Raw genomic sequence first — 7,234 nt, forward strand, 5'->3', positions numbered from 1 at the left:
TGTCCTTTTATCTCTCATTGCTAGATTAGCTCTTGCAATGCTCTATAAGTATAGTGATTTGTGGGTTTTAGTTTGGAAGTAATTATACGTGGTAGTTTATTTGATTTATATGCAATCTGAGCTCAAATTAACTTCTTAGTTTGCATATGTAGGTGTGGTTTACTTAGTGCCTTCCCGTCCCCATCCTAATCACCGTCGATCGCCCGCACCCCATCCTGTCGCCGGCACCACCTAGCTTGGTGAGCCTCTTGTTTTTGTCTTTTTATATAAAAAAATCATGTTTGTATGATTTAGATAGTTACTTGTATAATTTTCTTACTTGTATGTTTGTTTGTCATACATAGTGCCATGGTCTTGATAGATGTCCCCGTCGGCCCTCGTCCGGTTTATGATTCTGATGTGGTATATATATTTTCTTTTATAACTATTTGTTGCATTTCGCGTTTATGCCAATTGTGCCCATCAAATTGACATAGATATTTTTTATCTAGGAGCTATGTGAACTAGAAATTCCAACCGACCCATTTGTCGAGAAGTTAAATTTAGTTAAAAAAGAAAACGAGAATATGAAAGAAAAATTGAAAAGAATTGAAGAAGAGAAGATGAAACTGGAGTTGTATGTTGCCGATGTCGTCGATGATCACAAAATCAAGATGGAGAAAATACGCTTGAAGATTAGAAAGATTAAAAAAATATGCCATTGATAGTGAGGATTGGTATCATTATGATGTTGGATCAATTGTTACCTTAGTGGCGATCTTGATCGCATTTGTTGTTGCATTTAAATGCTTTAGCTAGAGAGTGTGTGAGTTGTTTTATGAGAACAAGTGTGTATGAACTTGTATTAATTTGGTATTTTCGGTGTTCTATAATGAAGATGAGCCGACAATGGATGTACGATGACCGATGCTCTCCCCAGTTCGTTAAAGGCGTGCATACTTTTCTGACTGCGGCTGAGGCAAACAAGCGGGCGGATGATTTTATGTGTTGTCCATGTGCTATCTGTAAGAATGATCAGAATTACTCTAAGTCAAGAACCATTCACGTCCACCTGTTTGAGTCCGGTTTATGCCCCACTATAATGTTTGGACCAAGCACGGAGAAGAGGGGTCCTAATGGAAGAGAATAAATAAGAAGAGGACAACGACAGCTATCCTGGCCATGGGTTCCCTGAATACGATGGTACAACTATGGGGGAAGAAGTTGAGCCGGTAATGTGGGAAGAAGCTGAAGAAGAGGCATCAGATGATCCTGCTGATGATCTTGGTCGGGCCATTGCCGATGCAAAGAGAAACTGCGCAACTGAAAAGGAGAGGTTGAAGTTACAACGCATGTTAGAGGATCACATGAAATTCTTGTACCCAAATTGCGAAGATGAGAAGAAAAAGCTGTGCACCACACTGGAATTGCTGTAATGGAAGGCAGAGAATGGAGTATCTGACAAGGAATTTAAGAAGTTGCTGATAAAATTAAAGAAGATGCTTCCAAAGGACAATGAATTAGAGTACGTACGAATCAAAGAAGGTTGTCTGCCCTCTAGGATTGGAGGTGCAGAAGATACATGGATGCCCTAATGATTGCATCCTCTACCGCGGTGAGTACGAGGATTTGAATGCATGCCCGATATGCGGTGCAATGTGCTATAAGATCAGCCGTGATGACCCTGGGGATGTTGAGGGCGAGCACCCTGATACGTCTCCAACGTATCTATAATTTTTTATTGTTCCATGTTATATTATATTCTATTTTGGACATTATTGTGCTTTATTATACACTTTTATATATCTTTTGGGACTAACCTATTAACGGGAGGCCCAGCCCAGAAATGCCGTTTTTTGTCCGTTTCAGTGTTTCGCACAAAAAGAATATCAAACGGAGTCCAAACGAAATGAAACCTTCGGGAACATGATTTTCGGAACCACGGTCTGGTGAGCTATCAATTATGCTCAGGTTTTAGTAGCCATTCATTGTCTCTCTTTGATTCACAAATAATCTGGAATAGCGTAGTTATAGATAATGCTTTTTACTGGCGACATACTTAGTACATGATGGGAATTTGGAATTTCTACCCTCCTGGATTCAGTATCCTTGTTGTGTGGATCTACTGAAGTGAACATGACGACTCCTTTAATTTTGGTCGTTTAAATCATGGTTTTGATATTTTGATTTCTCCCAAGGACTGCTATGGCATAATAACCCTGTTTTCTTATTCACTTTCATGATTGTAATGCGTCTTTCTTGCAGCTTATTCAACAACTTTAGCTAGTTGTTTCTCCATGCCTCTGGAGATACAATAGATGTTGAGGATTTTTTTCTGAAAAATCATATTGAGGATAAAAATGGAGCTAAGTTTCCAGGAACTGTTACATTTGCGAGTTGGCAGGTATTCAGATTGGAGCCCTCTTTCTTTTACTTGATTAAAATTGCAACATCCGATACAATAGATGTCCCAATAAGAAAGTGGATCATGCTTGGTCAGTTATTGGTCAAATGCCACCCGTTCTTGCTTGACTATAGCACAGTCCCAAGCATTTTAAAATTCTCATGGACCTGCCTCCAATGAGGACTATTTTGTTTATTATGTGCGCTAGAGTTAGAAAGATTAATAGTATGAAAGAGTTTAGTAGGAGTACTTTGAAAGGTTTTGCTTATTTTGCTTTTCTGCTGCGAGTGGAGAGTTTTAAAGTGTTTTCGGCAAGTGCGTGCTACTAGGAGAATGCATTGACAGTTTAATTAATAGTACATCACTTCATTTGTAGTGTCATTCTGATGATATCGAGGAAAATACACAACTAGGCAACCACCCAACAGTGATACACTAGCAATTTCTGTAAGTAATGGCAGAGATCATGATTCTTCTAGCCATTAAAAAGATCGGAAATGCCTTGGCAAATGGAGCGGCAGACCAGGCCAGCACTCAGTTTGCGAAGTACCGCATGCAACTAAAGGAGTTACAGGGCAACATGGGTCGTGCTGCGAGAGAGCTTCTTGTAATGCATGATGTTCTTTATCAAATGGACATTCGAAACTGTGATGATCAAGTATATGAGGGCTGATTGGAGGAGGTAAGGAAGGTAGCACATGTGATGGAGGACATGGTGGATGAGTACTTGTATCTAGTTGGCCGGCAACAGGATACAAGGCATTGCTTTTACCTGAAGAAAGGGTTCAGAAAACCAAGATCTCTGCTTTCTTTGAACCAAATAGCTTTCAAGGTGAAGGAAATAGAGAAAGACCTTGCACACCTGTCAGAGACAAAAAAAAGATGGGTTCCCATGATAAACAACCGGGATACTAGCAGCTCAAAATACATGGTCAAGAGATCACAAGATCTAGCAAATATTTCACCTTCCCTTGACGAAGAAGATCTAGTGGGGGTGGATAAAAACAGAGAAAAACTAGAGCAGTGGGTGGCATGTGATGATTTGGAATGCTCTGTCATAGCCTTGCTTGGAATGGGAGGGCTTGGTAAAACATCTCTAGCTGCAAATGTCTACAGGAAGGAGAGAGATAAATTCCAGTGTCATGCATGGGTCTCCATGTCACAAACTTATTCCAGAGAAGATGTCTTGAGGAATATAATCAAGGAACTTTTTAGAGATAAAGTCAATGTCGTATCTAACACTGCGGCCATGGACATCGCATGCCTTGAAGTGACACTGAAGAGATTTTTGGAGCAACAGAGGTATCTGATCATATTGGATGATGTTTGGACTCCAGAAGCATTTGATGACTTGTCTAGGGCGCTTATTCATAATGACAAGGGTAGTAGATTGATGTTGCTGCACTTGCCTCCCGAGGACATATCTTAACACTAGAAGCTTTACCAGAAGAACTGGCTTGGGATCTGTTTTGTAAGAAAGCCTATCCCGCAAGAGATACAATTCATGAATGTCCAGCAGAGTTGAAGCCATTGTCCAAGGAAATAGTTAACAAGTGCAAAGGCTTGCCTCTGGTTATTGTGTCAGTTGGTAGCCTCTTGCGTGTGCGTGAGAAAACTATAGATGAATGGAGAAGGATAAATGATCAACTGAGTTGGGAGTTAATTAATAATTCAAGGCTAGGTCACATAAGGAATGTTTTGCATTTGAGCTTCATCTACCTTCCAACACACTTGAAAAGTTGTTTCCTGTATTGCAGCTTATTTGCAGAAGACTATCTTTTCAAACGGAAAAGGCTCGTACGGTTATGGATAGCAGAGGGTTTCATCGAGGAGAGGGGTGAAAGCACTCTAGAAGAAGTGGCCGAAGGCTATCTGAAGGAATTGATTGATAGAAACATGATACAACTTGTTGAGAGAAACTCATTTGGCAGGATAAAAGAATTCAGAATGCATGATATCTTACGTGAATTGGCAGTTCATCTATGCCAGAAGGACTGCTGTGGTGATACATATGAGGATAAATGTGGGAAATCACTTGAGATGGATGTACGTCGACTGGTACTGCATAAAGTAACGAAGGATATTTATCAGACATTATCTGGTATGCACTGATTTAGAACTGTCATTACAGTGGACAATAGCGTGCCAACGTTCACTATACTACCTCTGCTATGTAAGAAGTCAAGATATATGACAGTGTTAGAATTAAGTGGTCTACCCATTGAGAAGATCCCAGATGCTATTGGAGATCTTTTCAATCTCCGCCATTTGGGTCTACGTAATTCAAAAGTGAAGATGCTTCCAATGTCTGTTGACAAGCTTTCAAATTTGTTGACACTGGACCTTGCTAGATCTGACATACATGAGGTGCCTAGTGGGATTGTGAAATTGAAGAAGCTTAGGAACTTATTTGTTGAGAAAAAAATTGATCCAAATTGGAGAGCATTTAAGTGTTCCAGTGGTGTGCATATTGCCAGTGGGCTTGGAAATCTGACAAACCTGCAGACCCTCCGAGCATTGGAAGCACATGACGGATCTATTAGACATTTAGGTGAGCTGAGGCAACTAAGAAGCTTGAGGTTGTGGAATGTGAAGGGAATCTACTGTGGGCGCATTAGGGACTCTCTAGTTCAAATGCGGCATTTGTCCAACCTTTCTGTGAGCGCCAGTGATGAGAATGAGGTTCTCTTGTTGAATGTCCTGCCAAACCTGCGGAAGCTAGTTTTGAGAGGGCGACTGGCGGAAGGGGCGTTGAATGAGTCTCTTCTCTTCCAACCTGTTGGGGGGCAGAACTTGTATAGACTGTCTCTATCTTGGTCACAACTGAGGGAAGACCCTTTGCCATCGCTTTCTCGGCTGTCTAATTTGACGCAAATACATTTCACCAGAGCATACAATGGAGAGCATCTAGCATTTCTCATGGGGTGGTTTCCCAAGCTGAAGACTCTTCAGTTGAGAGACCTGCCTAATCTGGAGCAGCTAGATATACAACAAGGTGCCATGGCAAACCTGGAAAGATTATTCTTAATCAACCTCAACAGCATGATGGAGGTCCCATCTGGCATTGAGTTCCTCATGCCCCTCCAGCGTCTCGGCTTCCACGAAATCACAAGTGATTTCTTGCTGTTGTTGCGCCAATGTTCTGCAATTCAAGGGACACAGTGGCAGCATTCTCTCCGAGAACGACCTACCAGAAATGTGCACGTTTGTAAGCAATAGCTACTCACTTGCCAACTACTCCCTCCGTCCCATAATATAAGAATGCTTTTGACACTACACTAGCGTAAAAAATGTTCTTGTATTATGGGACGGAGGGAGTACTGTACTAGCTTCCTCACTCGTCTCTTATTATCTTATTACTACAACATGCTGATGTGACATGATGTTCGTTATGTAGATGAAGGAATGAAGAGGCTTCGCTATGGTGTTCATTATTGCAGATCAAGGAAAAGGACAGATCCGATTGCGCATAGTGTCTGGGACTCCTCTGCTTTCTTAAGGCGCCATTTGCTGTTTGTTCCACCTCCACTACGGTGATGCTACTGCTACTATTGTTGGTGGCATCGTGTGCTTTTTCTTGTCAAGTGTGATATTCTCTTCTACTCCCTCCGTCCCAAAAAGAAGTTTCTCAACTTTATACTAACTTCCGTATAAAGTTGTATTAAATTTGAGACACTTATTTTGGGAAGGAGGAAGTATTATTGTGGCTTATTATGAGATCGAAAACGAATTGTGTTTCCATGTTCAGACTTAATTATTTCGTGTTACTTGTAGTTGTTTCAACTGTGCACTGCTATTTTGCGCGTATGCTTGTTGTTGAACCTATTTGAGTTGTGGGTGGCTGTTCATAGAAGACTTGGTTTGTGATTCATAATTATTGCTCAGGTATTCATTTTTATTACCATTATGGTTGATGCCTAGCTCACTACTAGAATTTTCGTATACGCCGGGTGTCGGCGTCTTCACCGAGAGCTAAAACACGGGCACTCGGAAATGTATAGAACACCGAGAGCCACACTCGGCAAAGTAAATAAATTGGCAAACACATGATAATGCCGACAGTATTGCTCGGCAAACAGGCTATACTCGGCAAAGGCACTATTTGCAGAGGGCCATCTGGTCACACACGGCAACGTTTTATCACGTGGCACATTCGGCTGCGACTAACGGCACGGTGACGGTTGCAACTCTTTGCCGAGAGTGGCTCTTGGCAAAGATTTAGTCCCACCTCGCATGCCGACTAGCAAAAAGACATGTTTAAATAGTTCAATACTCCAACCACATTAAGCTTCGGTCTTCATTAGTAAGTGTCTGTACAGTCACTATGAATCTTCCAGTTCCGAGTAGAGAAGATTTATAGTGGCTGTCATATTCTAAAAATGGATGCCGGCGTTTTTTAAAAATTTATGATCCACATCTTTACCGAGAGGAGCTCTCAGCGGAGCAATTGTTACCCGAGGGTGGCTCTCGATAATGATAAGGCCACCATCAAAGTTTAGTCCTACCTCACCTAGAGACAAGCAACAAAACCTATTTAAATTGTTGGCAAACATTGCATGGAAAACAAAAAAAACTCTATGCACACGCAAGATCTATGCATGGAGATGCATAGCAACGAGGGGGAGAGTCTGTCGGCGTATCCTCATAGACCGTAAGCGGAAGCATTTAGTAACATGGTTGATGTAGTCGAATTTGTTCACGCTCCAACCGATCAAGTACCAAACGTACGACACCTCCGCGTTCAGCACACGTTCAGCTCAGTGACGTCCTCCGCCTTCTTGATCCAGCAAGATGGCGAGGTAGTGGATGAGTTTTGGCAGCACGACGACGTGGTGACACTGATGGTGAAAC

General features: G+C 41.7%; 1 pseudogene; it reads left to right on the forward strand.

Annotated features, from left to right (window-relative positions):
• The first annotated feature begins 2,837 nt into the window (after positions 1–2,837).
• Positions 2,838–5,602, forward strand: LOC119284209 (annotated as a pseudogene).
• The last annotated feature ends 1,632 nt before the right edge of the window (positions 5,603–7,234 follow it).

Source organism: Triticum dicoccoides, chromosome 4A (genome assembly GCF_002162155.2).
Source record: "Triticum dicoccoides isolate Atlit2015 ecotype Zavitan chromosome 4A, WEW_v2.0, whole genome shotgun sequence".
NCBI lineage: Eukaryota > Viridiplantae > Streptophyta > Magnoliopsida > Poales > Poaceae > Triticum > Triticum dicoccoides.